Source organism: Podarcis muralis, chromosome 5 (genome assembly GCF_964188315.1).
Source record: "Podarcis muralis chromosome 5, rPodMur119.hap1.1, whole genome shotgun sequence".
NCBI classification, from domain to species: domain Eukaryota; kingdom Metazoa; phylum Chordata; class Lepidosauria; order Squamata; family Lacertidae; genus Podarcis; species Podarcis muralis.
Genome location: NC_135659.1, coordinates 54,702,548 through 54,715,253, shown reverse-complemented (window position 1 = coordinate 54,715,253; position 12,706 = coordinate 54,702,548). Strand labels below are relative to the sequence as shown.

The 12,706-nt window shown below is 46.0% G+C and overlaps 1 protein-coding gene across 4 annotated transcripts in view; it reads right to left on the bottom strand.

Annotated features, from left to right (window-relative positions):
- The window catches only part of INAVA (innate immunity activator), a 41,995-nt gene that overhangs the window by 17,483 nt on the left and 11,806 nt on the right, over positions 1-12,706 (bottom strand). For all 4 annotated transcript variants that reach the window (XM_028733927.2, XM_077928848.1, XM_028733926.2 and 1 more), the window contains exon 3: positions 9,671-9,835. The gene's annotated coding sequence lies outside the window, so the exon portion shown is untranslated. The remainder of the gene's footprint in view (positions 1-9,670; positions 9,836-12,706) is intronic.

Here is a 12,706-nt window from a genome sequence, read left to right as displayed (position 1 = left end):
TCTTGGGGAACAAAATGCCTTAGCCCAGTGCTGCAGAAATTCCTGTAATGATTTCCTTGGTTCCGACTACTACAAGGAGGAAATTCAGGTCCTGGAAGAAGGGAGCAGGCAAGTGGCAATAACAGGGCTGAGAGAATGCAAGATATGGGCTCTCTATCAATTACTGCAGCATCTGTCATAAGTGATACATGAAATAGTCACCTAGAAGCATCCGACCAAGTGGAGCCTCACTGTAGGGCTCCTGTGTAAACTGGGCCTTTGGCAAACCCAAACTCAGCATCCCATGCTGGTTATCTATCAATCTATTCAGCAAAGATAAAATATAAAAGCTGGTCTGGGCCACTACAGCCTGGCTGTTGTGCAATCCAATGCAGTACGTGAGACCAAAATTAGCCCACACAGCAGAACAACAGCAGATGTCTTGACACTTTGTTTGGGGCACCCAAACAAAGGCAGGGAAAGCTCCTGTTCAGAAACAGCCATAAACTTCTGCAAACCAACAAGCAGAATTATCAATCTTTGTCTGTAACCCTGCTGCACAGGTAATATTTATCCGATGCATACAAAGTTGGACATTCATATTATAACCCAATTCAAGTGTAGCAGCACACAGAGCATGAACTGTAACAGACACAATAATAATTTAGAATTGATTTAGTGTTTTCCTAGTTTTCAAAACACTTCACTTACATTTTTTTGTTGCACATCACACAGCAACCCTATAGTAACCCAACAGTAATCTCACTGTATACAAATTCTACAAGTGACAATAAAGTATTTCAATATAAAGTAGGTCAGTGCTATTATTCTGTATGGCAGATGGGAGGGAGGTGAAGGGCTTGGCCTCAGAGAAAGAGACTTGCCTAAGGCTGCAGAGTGAATTCATGGCAGAGCGAGAAGCAAACTGGGGACATCCTGGTTTGTAGCTTGGCCTCTAGGCTCCACCAGCTCTTTATATCTACACCGGAAAGCAGATTTTCTGGTTTGGGGAAAGTTGCGGGGAGGCATGGGCAGATTTATTCTTTGGCCTCAGGTCCATGTCTTACCAGCACTACATAGTCCTTGAAGCAAATATTCATGCTGTGTTCTGTCACAGTTAACTGCAATTTATGAGGGCTTCCAGAAGGAAACCTGATTGGCAATTCTCAGCTCCCCATGTGCTTGACTAGTTCACCTGCTACTCTTCTCTTTCCTGCTAGGCTGGGAGGGGAAAAGTTGTGGGGAGCCTCCTCTTAATCCTGGCGGGGTGTGCTAAGCAAACAGCTCCTCAGCTCTGGCAATGAATGAAAGGAGCTTCCCCATGCCAAGAACACTCCTCCATCCTCCAACCCAAGCTCCAGTAACAGAGGTCCCATTGCAGATGTTGGGACATGTCATTCAGCAGGGATAGTCTCTCACTTTCCCTACAGCTGGGGGTGGCTCCAAGCCTACCTCCTGCAGCAAACGCTTGGTGTTTACACGCCACTCCCCTGCCCCAACCTGGGTGAGTCAATTTGAGAGTCACACTGAGTTTCTGTCTGGAGCTTATCCTGGCCCTACCAGTCTCCTGGTAAACAAAACGCAAAGGGGGCTGGGCCTGGGCGGACAAGGTTCACAGCACTGAGCACAGATCTGCTATAGGGCGACACTGCTTCAGACCTTTGAAGATTATTCCCATCCATAAAACTGAGTTAAGCGGCACAGTTGCAATGGCAGAGTGTACCCCCCTCAGAACTACAAGATGCCACAACTCTGCAGCTGATCCCAATGCAGCTATGGGAAGGTGGCCAGAAGCAAAAGAGGACAGGGCTGCTGCACTTTCAGTAATTATGTCAAGGAGGAGAGTCCATCAGAAGGTTGTTGTGGACATCCTCTACCTACAGAAATTCCCTCTTCTACCAAAGCTGCCTAGGGAGGCATGCTGAATGTCAGCTTCTGTGGATCAGGGTTCCTTTTACTGGGGTTGCTTACAACTGACAAAGGAGGCAGTAGGGGACAGAGGTTTTGTGGGTGCCAGGGAAAATCCTAAAGGGCACAATTGTGCCCGCAGGCACCTTACTGGGGATCCCTGTTACAGTGAATATGCCTGCATAAGCTTCCCATGAAGACTAATAATATTGTTCATTTCAGAGCTGTCTATTCACAGCACTCGCAATTCAACAAGGTCGGGTTTTCACTCTGACTTTCATAGCAAAACCTATTATATTTCAAAGATCCACAGTAAGACTGGTGCCAAGATGGTCAAGCTTTTTAGTCTAGCTTTTTTTAAAAAGGAGGGGAGGAGAGAAACAATGCTTCGTATCTCTTTTCAAAATGAAATATTGTCTAAAGTGTGCATGCTCACATGGGGTTTGTCAAGGCTCACATGTGATAATCTCCACATCTGATCAATGCGGATAAAAAAATGGGCAGACATGGGAAATTGCAGGGCCAGGTCAGATGAACAGCAGACAAGGAACACACCCTTGCTGCCTCCATCCATTCTGCAGATATCACTTACTGCACTTTGCATTTAGTGATGAGATAAGCACATGAGCATGTATTAAGAGCCCTGCTGGATCAGACCATCTAGTCCAGCATCCTCACATGGGCCAAACAGGTATCAAACCAGCAGGACCTGATCCTGCCCTGTGAACATGTGCCAACACTCCTTTGCCATTACTCTGATTAAGCTTCAAAGTGTTCCTTCACCAAAGTTGTGCACAATTTCACACATTCAGACAGATATCACCATGAAACAAAGCAGAAGTTAGTTAACGTGGACAAGTAGAAAGACAAGAGCCACCAAGGAAGGGGTGGCTGAAGCAGTACCATGAACTGTGCCTGTTTCCTATTTGCAACATTCACTGATGATGAAGCCCACCTATGTTCTATGATTACAGGCATGACTGGAGAGTGACACTCCAAAGAAACAAAAAGGACAGCCATTCCAAACTCTACTCTATTGTTAAGAGATCAAGTGGCATGAATAAAGAGAAATATCCAAGCCAAAATCCAGAGTGGGGAGCTGGATCCGGCTGTTAGGTTAGTCCAGGGGTCAGCAAACTTTTTCAGCAGGGGGCCGGTCCACTGTCCCTCAGACCTTGTGGTGGGGTGGCAGACTATTTTTTTTGGGGGGGGTGGTGGTGGTGAATGAACGAATTCCTATGCCCCACAAATAACCCAGAGATGCATTTTAAATAAAAGGACACATTCTACTCATGTAAAAACACGCTGATTCCTGGATCTTCTGTGGGCCGGATTTAGAAGGCGATTGGGCCGGATCCGCCCCCCGGGCCTTAGTTTGCCTACCCATGGGTTAGACCCTTATATCCCTATGACATCACAATGACACCAGGTGACCTGTTTTAGCCCACGTGGTTTTTAATCAAACTGCACAGGCAAAGGCACAGTGCTTTGCAAGCCCCAATGAAAGGGATGATAATCCAAACCTGAAGAGCCCTGTGGAAGGCCCCAAAGATCAGCATAAAATCCAGAGCGCAATTCTACTTGAACAAAGAGATGCAACCTTTGCATACTGAAACTTTTGCAGTCCACTGCAAATAAAAACATAACACAGCGTAATAAACTGACGTGTAGGAATAACATCCAACCAAGCAATAAAGCCACAACCCCTGAATCCTAATCTGCTCTGTAGGGTGAACTGGCTGCAATTTTTCAGTCAACAAAGTTTTCAAGTCAAGGGGCTTCTGAAGGAAACATTCATTCAAGTCAGTTTCCATTCTCTCCTATTCATGTATCTGAATGCAAAGACTGAGATGATCATCCGTTTACACGATAAGGCTACATACTTCTAACTGGTCCTTCCTGCCTCCAGTCCCATCCTAATGACATGTCCAAGCTTGTTAAAACACCACCAAAACTGAAGAGAGCCATTCTGATGCAAGACACTACGTTACCAGGAATCCATGAAGCCCTTAAGTAGGTTATTCCCAGTTTGATTGCAAAAATAAGCAGAGATGCTAGGCAGCTAAGCAAGTTTAGTTCCAACAATTCACACACACCCCTCCTGAATTTATTCAGCTGCCCAATTCCTATCCAAATATTCTAAGTCTACACCCTCTCTTTTGTTTTGCCCGCACTGGGCTATTACCCTGCTGACTTGGCCTCTTTAAAGCTGCACAAACAGCTCTCAATGCCTGGGAAAGACTAGAAGAGGGTTGTGCAACGTATAAGGCAAGGTCCTTTAAGCAACCTATGGACTTGTTAGAATCCCGAGACTTCCCAGTTTTCACTTTAAAAAACACCAGCACATTTCTAACACTCATGGTTGTAGAGAAAAGTGTGGATATGCGACGGCAAACAACATTTCCAGTGTGGTCCTCTGTGCCAAATAAGCTTATCTCACCCGTGGATTAGACTCACACTGCCTGTTTGCTAGCCAAGAGGAAGTTTGCTGCAGGCAGCCGCCGAGTAGATGCATAAACCTTTCTACCAGAGAAGAACTAGTTTCCCTGGGCACAGAGCCCAGTTTTTATTTAACTCCTGAGCATGTACGTAATATCAAATATACCAAGCTGGGAAGCAGACTGCGGAATTCCAGGCTCCTTGTAAAAGAGCAAGATTGGAATAGGAAGTATTGTAAAAGTTGTCTCGGTGGTCTGTTCTCGTCCAGGCTACCCTCCTCCCAAGTTCCACTCTAACTAGCAGGAATCACTGGCAAACTCCAAGCATTTCCCAGCAAAATCTGGAAGGCAGTTGTGCGCCCTCTGAAAAATTTAGCACCCAAAGGTGTGTCTGCATGCTCCTGTAGAGAAACTGTGCTCATGCCATAAACCTTGGCGTCTTGAACCAAAACAAGATGTTTTATAATTGAGTAATCAAACCTCCGCCGTGTTGCAATGGAATCACATGACTCCCCCTCCTCAAGGAAGGGAAATCTCAGGGTAGGAAGTCAGCTAGACGGAGGGCATGCCAACTCATTATAATCAAATGCATCTATTAGAGCCCCACCACCATCATTATCATTACAGAAAAGCACTTCAGAGGAGTAGTGGGAGGAGGCATGCCAAAACATCTCCCTGCCTGTTGTTTCACTGCTGCAAATAGCTGGGAAAGTGGCTTTCCCAAAAAAAGAAGAGGAGGAATATAGCACCAGGGCTCACTTGTGCGTAACATGCAGTCAACATCTAAGCGCCTGCCCCTCTTCACATGCATGTGTGATGTGGGAGTCACTTTCCTTTGGCTTGATGCCCCACATGGGTGTTGGCACCGGAAGAACCATGTGGGTGAGGCTAATTGCAGGTGACTTTCCCACCTAATTGGTGGCCTGCACACAACCAGCTCAGCGTATGAATCAATTTCATGTGGAATTGCAGTAACCAATATGAGGCTAATGGTTATGGGAATCAGCCTCCGTATCCTTCTGTGTCTGCAGAATCCCCGCTGGAAGATTAGAAATGCTGGACATGCCTACTCAGGGGAAGCACATTCATCATCAAGCATCGCAGCCAAAATTCCAAAGGGCTGGTGGTGTCCCACCTGCAGCTCTGCAAAGAAAATTAGTTATCTTCTACGAATTTCTTGCCCAACTACTCAGCCTGACAAAACTCCCTCCGGGATATGTTTGCAGCTTTGACCTACTGACACATACTCAGGGGCTTTCCAGATAACAGCAATGAATAAAGTTTGGTTTGCTTGTTTAAATAAGAGGGGTTATTAGCTGGACTCAGTGGAGCAATGGCCTGCCTAAGGGTTTGAGAGAAATTATGTTTGGTTCACATTTCAATTCGAAACTCCCTGTTCCACACTTCCTAAAACAATACGCAAACTGAAACACAGTCATCCTTAGAAATTTGGATTTCTCCAGATTTTGCGAAGCAGTTGTCCAGCCAAAGAATGTGTACTAAAATGGGTACATCAGGGAACAGTGTGCATGAAATGCATATATTAGTGAAAACTACATACAAAATGCATTATCAAAACAAAAAAAATTCCTTCCAGTAGCACCTTAAAGACCAACTAAGTTAGTTCTTGGTATGAGCTTTCGTGTGCATGCACACTTCTTCAGATACACATCTGAAGAAGTGTGCATGCACACGAAAGCTCATACCAAGAACTAACTTAGTTGGTCTTTAAGGTGCTACTGGAAGGATTTTTTTTTGTTTTGACTATGGCAGACCAACACGGCTACCCATCTGAAAATGCATTATGTTAGGGATAATTGCTTCCCCAAAAAATGTGTTTAGCAGGGGAGATTTAGACTAAAACACTGATGGACGTTTATGAGGACTTGAGTAATTTGAAGCAAGAAGCACAGAATAATGAGAAACTCTGGGAAACAGACATTGGCAGATCCATCCATCCTTAGTCCTACTCCCTGCTCTCCATGCTCAAATTTCAGGGTGGCCAGAGGGGATGATGGTGAGCCTCAGGCCTGGAGGCTAAATAGCTATCATTTTTAGAAGTGGCAGCGAAACTGTGATTTAGCTAAAATGCAGGCAGGTGTGGTTTCACCAAAAGCCCCCTACCCTTCCCCCTATACTTAGAACACTACTTTTGGTTTTGAACACAAGATGTTCCAGGGCTGAAGAAAATAAGTGCACAGCCTGGAACTGGGGGGAAAAAGACTGGTGGTGGTAAGATTAACAAACTGGTGGGACATGGATGTGATGAAGCTCTCTTGTGCTGGAATAATACAGCAAGGGTACATTCTACTCAAGAGAAATAAGTACAGCAGGAGCAACAAAACACCCACCCACCCACACCAGTTTATAGAATTGTGCAAGACTGGGAAGGGAAATGTGTGGCAGCGTTACTGAGACATAATCTCAGAGTTGTGGCTCAGTGGCATAGCACACTGTAAAAGGTTCCAAATTCAATCCCAGGACTGGGAGAGAGCCCTGAAACCCTGGAGAGCTGCTGCCAGTCAGTGTAGACAGTAAGCACACCAGTCGTTGGGCTCAGGAAGCCTCCCATGTCCCTATGATGAATGCTGCTTGCCACCAGCAATGTCAAAAACGATAGATAGTGAATCTATGACCCTCCTTGTTGGACTTCAGATCCCATCATTCCTGACCATTGGCTGTACTAGCTTGGGGATGATGGGAGTGGGAGTCCAATGACAACACCTGGAAGGCCACAGTTTCTCTCTACCCATCTCTGCAATAGAGACAAAACAGTATCATAGTCCAGACAGAGCTGAAAGCTACAAATAGATGGGCGAGCTATGACAAGTGTGTTACAATTCCACATCACAGCAATTCGTGTGCTCAGAAAACACAATATTCCTGGCCAGAACAGACCCCCTACTTCAGGAAAGACATGTCAGAGATTTACCACCATAATACGGACAACTGTGTGTTTATCGTGCAATAAACCAATAATCCGGAAAAGTCCTCCAGGTGCCCAATCCCAGACTGTGAGTCAAAGCCCTCCTCCTGCCCCCACCATAGTCACAGAGATGTTTAAACAACCCCCTGGGCAGTTTTAAAAGTAACTCATGCTGAGTGAGCTCTTTTTCGTTTGTCTTCTACACACCAAGGCAGAAACAGGGCTGCCAACTGGCTGAATTATTATTTTTAATTAACTGTGCAGTTTTAATTGATTAATTGAACAATTAAGAGATTAAAATCTCAATACTAAGCAATAATTATCACCACCTTTCCCCCAAGGAGCCTCCCAGATACCCCACACCCTGAAAAGCTTGGCTGTCTATTTTGCCTCCACTGAAGGAAGGGTTCCACATATCCAGGTGGGAGCTCCCACAATTCAATACCTTCCCATTATACCCTGTTCGCTATATTCTCCCTGTTTGTATCAGCTGCCAACGTGCGGCTAAAATATACTCAGCACTGATGCGTATCTTCAAAATGCATCTGTTTGACTGGAAGAATACCACAGACTTCACAGACTTCAGAAAGCCAGAAAAATGATTGCACCAAAAATGGATTCTGTGGTGTTGCAGCTGCGAAACCACCAAACCCCAATTGCTGGGAAGCAGCAACACTAGCCCAGAGTTGGCACAATATATTTTGCTGCCCGAGGTGAAGCAGCAAGTGGCACCCGTCCCACCTCAAGCCACACTGCATCCCAGGCTGGAAATGTTATGTTTACACCCGAGGCAGCAAATCCCCAAAGCAACCCCCATAGCAGGAAAAATATAATAAGGAAAAGAACAAAATTTGAGAATTTGCTGCCCTTGCATGACATACACAACCAGCTGCCTGAGGTGGTGGCCCTATGTGCAATGGCAGGGCTGGCCCTGCCTGCCTCCAACAAGAATGGCTGCTGCACTTCCTTCAGTATAGGGAAGAGGTCTGGTGTCCTGGATAGCAAGCGGATAGTGCCCTTAGCAGCAATACTAGTTGTCAAGTTACTCCCTGTGCCATTTTGAAATGGCTTATATGTACACGCCCTCCCCCCCAAATGTTTAGGGATCCTCCCCACAATCCCGCTGTCACTGAAGACTGTGTGTTCCCCTTTTGCACTGCTCAAGGAAACATTTCCTACAAATGAAGAACACCACCACTAACCCCAGCCATACCAAGACTATCCCCAGCCCAGTTCCATAATGTGGAGTTGGCCAGCAAATGTGTAGGACTAGGAGATCGCCTGAAGCAGCTGGCAACAGATGTTCGAAAATCAAATCTTCCTGCAGCCAACCAGAAGCCGCAAAAGCCCCATTGGACGTTCAGGTTCCAAAAAGTGGAACAATCACTTCTGGGTATGCGGCGTTCGGGAGCCAAAACATCCGAGTTCCAGGGCATTCAGGATCCAAGGTACGATGGTATTTGACACCCATTGTCGGCTGCTGGTATCATAGCTGATGCCCACACTTGGGGGATGCCAGCTAGTCAGCTGCCATATGCCTGCAGACCTAGCAGCCTCTATATCTCTGCTGCCACATCCCTCTGGTAAAGGCATCTAGCTCGCCGGCCCTTTGGTGGCAGCCTCTTACTTCCCAATGCATTACTTCACCAGTTACTACTGGCTGGATAAAAGCATCGTGAAATAACCCCAGTTTTGCAGGACCCTACATTCCTATGTGCCTACAGTCCCTGCCAAAGACCTGAAATGCTCCTTCCTCCACCAGGCAAGATAATCAGCACGGAAAGTGATTTTGTCTTGAGGCCCTTTCTGTCTCTGCTTTGCCTCCAGCCACTGGGCTGCCTTCCCACCTTTTAGCCCAGGAGAGCTTCCCCTGCATTGTCCTGCAGAAACAGGGAGGACTGAGAGAGAGAGGGAGAACAACAGGGCAGTGTCCAGGGTCTCGGCAGACCAAGAGCTGCACCTCATATTTCCAATACAAAAGCAACTTCCATGTAAGAAATCACAGGCAGGCAGCATGTAGATGTAACCGCATACACTCAGAAGCCACAACCAGGACAAAAAGCTTGGACATGCCACACATGGCAACCCATCTGTGGATTTTAATGCTATAGTTGTGACCTCCTTTAAGCAGGGAATCTGCAACATGTGAAATAACCCATAGAGAAGAGGAAGAGAATTGCTGATTTCACCAGAGCTCTGTTGTTGTTTTTTAATGTAACTAAGTATTAATGGATTCACCCCAATAAAGTAGCAGTTCCCATTCTATGTCTAATTATCTCATGAACACCAGGAAGCTGGAGACTTACATTCCGAAAAATAAATACTCCACAACGTTTTCTAATGATGTGGAAATATTGATCATCAATAAACAACAGCCCTCTCTCCCTTTTCGAATCAGAAAGCAACAGGACTCCCTTACCTGCTGGGCTCGGTCCCCGATTCAGAATAGCTGGTATCAGGAGAAAAATGAGCGAGAGGAAGCCAGTTCCGTCCTAGTGTTCCAATCTCCAAAGCTGCTGGATTTTTCGTTGAGTTCACACTTCCGACCCCTCGGCTGCTTCCCTCTTCCAGCCGCTGTCTTGCTCTGCCAAAGAAAAACTGTGTTACTTGTTTTGACTTGAGTCAGAGGGGAGGGGCAGGTGAGCAATACCTTTTCAGCCTCAGTGGAATCAGCACAGCCAAATCCTTCCAGGCACAGAAGGACAAGCCAACACATGGCACCAAAGGGGAGGGACTAGAGGGACAGCCTCTTTCTTGCAAAAGGCTACCAGGAATCCCTCCCTCGCCCCTGAACTGATCCTTAAGAAAAAGAGAAAGCAGCAGTATGTTTGCTTTCACTGCAGCCAGATCCAGACCAACACACAGGCATTGCATACCCAAAATTAATTTGATCCCACACTTATAACTCATTGCAACATAAACATACTCTGAGCCCTCCGATGATAAGTAATGAGATCATTAGTATTTGGATACCAGATGTTGCTACACTTCAGAAAGCTCAGGGGCCACTTTTTATAATACTGTTTTGTACTTGGCAAAGAGGGTAAAACTACTATGCATTACATTCAAACACATTTAACAATACCCTGACAGCTGCTGCTACTGCTACTACAATGGTACCTCGGGTTAAGTACTTAATTCGTTCCGGAGGTCCGTTCTTAATCTGAAACTGTTCTTAACCTGAAGCACCACTTTAGTTAATGGGGCTTCCTGCTGCTGCCGCGCTGCCGAAGCACGATTTCTGTTCTCATCCTGAAGCAAAGTTCTTAACTCGAGATACTATTTCTGGGTTAGCGGAGTCTGTAACCTGAAGCGTCTGTAACCCGAGGTACCACTGTATTAAGGAAAAACAACTTAGGGAAGATGGTGGTCTGCAGCAGTGAAGGAGGGGTGCTGTCCTCTCCCCACATTTGCCACTATTTCACTGCACCTCCTTCCCTTCCCCTGCAATACATTTTCCTCTCCACGGTTTTTAATTCCTGATCATGTTTACCTTTGCAAGCAAGGAAAACAGCCTTTGGGCAAAAATTGAAGTGAGAAAGAAATAGGCAGAGGAAGGGTCAAGCCCCCCTTCCTTCCATAGCTGTTTCAAACTTCGGGGGGGGGGGGGGCGGAGTGCTCTTGTGCTCAGGTCCTGCTCGTCTCCCACAAGCATCTGGCAGGCCATTGGGATGCTGACTTAGATGGGGCACTGGCCTGATCCAGCCTGCTCAAGGTGGGACTGAGGCCAGAAGCTGTGTGGCTCCAGCTGCATTTGCCTTTGGACAGCACAGCAAATAAGAGGGGGGGTGTGGGGGTGTATCACAGCTAATTCAAAGGCACAAAGAGGAGGGCATTTGCCATCATTTTTCAAACCCACTGGTTATACCGTCCCCAGTCAGTCTCGAAAGCCTCACTACTTCTACACAGAAGCCGCCTTGCAGCCTGTGCTGACATGGAGAAAGTGAAGCGTTGATGAAGAGACGTTGCTTGGAGACCATTTTTAAGACACCTGCTCCAGTAGTGTACTTCAGAATAGGGCGCAGAAAATCAAGTTATTTCCTATATTGCCAAGACCCAATCGCTCTCTGTGCAGCTGTTTCCTCACTTGTTCCCAACCAAACATCAGAAACAACAAATAGTTATTTGAGCAGAGATTCCCCATACTGCCCTTTGGAAACAAGCTGCTATTACAGTCTGGGCTCCTTGTTTTCATACCCAACGCTTAACCACTGGTGGGATCTGCGGGTAGATGTTCCATAGTGGTAGCTGAACTCCAGGGGGAGGTTCACAGTAAGTATTCTCAGGCCCTGGGTGCTCAATAAAGGCTTACCCAGGCTAGTTATTGGAAACTCCAATATAAGCAGGCTTCCTGTTGCAGCTGAAACTTGTTTGAGAAACAATACCTTCCTAGTCTTTGCATGCTTTGATATCTTGGTTGCTCTATGGTTCTGGCTTGCTTGTTGATTCTGCCTCCCGGTTTTTCCTACAGTCCTGACTTGCTTTTCAGCCCTAAGGTCTGGCTTCTTCTTGACCCAGCCAACTTCCTGTCTAGTTTCTTAACCCTGCTTCCCAGTTTGTTCTTTGGTTCTGATGACTTAGTTCTACGGTTCTTGATTCCCACCTCAGACTGCTGCTCTTGGCTCAGCCCTTACAAGACCACACTGGATAAAATGTGAACCTTGGAACTTTTGAAGACTTCAAAAATTCAGCCAATGGGCTCCCTTGGGCAAATTTTGCTTCTCTGCCCCCATCTGCAAAGCAGGAATAACCTGTATTATAGTGTTGGGTGAATAAGATGGTGCTTGCAAAATGATTGCCACTTAGGCATGGTATAAATTAATTTATTTTAATTAAGATTATCAGTCATAACAACTGCTTCCTCTTAGTCCGCTCTGAGCAACTAATTTGCAGTTCAGGCAAACACGCAGAACAGCTCAAAAATCTTACCCTGGAAACTTTACTCACTCTGCTCTATGGGTTACTGAAGAAATGTGTGGTGTTTATTCAGAGGAAGAAACCCTCTGGGCTTGTTTACCACACTTCAAGGTAAAATGCCAAAGTATATTTGTGGTAATCTTCCCTTCAACTCTGACCGTCATACAATACGGCCACTGATTAGGCTTATCAGTAATCTATCTATATACTATGAAGCTGTGGGAGCAGCTGTAGAGTTAAGGCAGCTGGCTTTTTCCATATTATATCATTATAAAGCCTGAAAATTCTGCTCATTGTAAGTGTGAAGAATCTGCCTCACGAGGGGTATAATGTAACAGAAAAACTGAAACTCAATCAAGGCAAGATGGAGGTTCTGGCAGAGCATCTTTTCACGGAATCCAGCCTATTCTGAATGGAGTTGCAGTCCCCTCTTAAGGAGCAAGTTTGCAACTTGGAAGCACGTCCGAGTCCACCACGGCTTCTGAATTGACAAGTGACAGCTGTGGCCAAGGATGCTTTTCCACAATATCGAGGATGT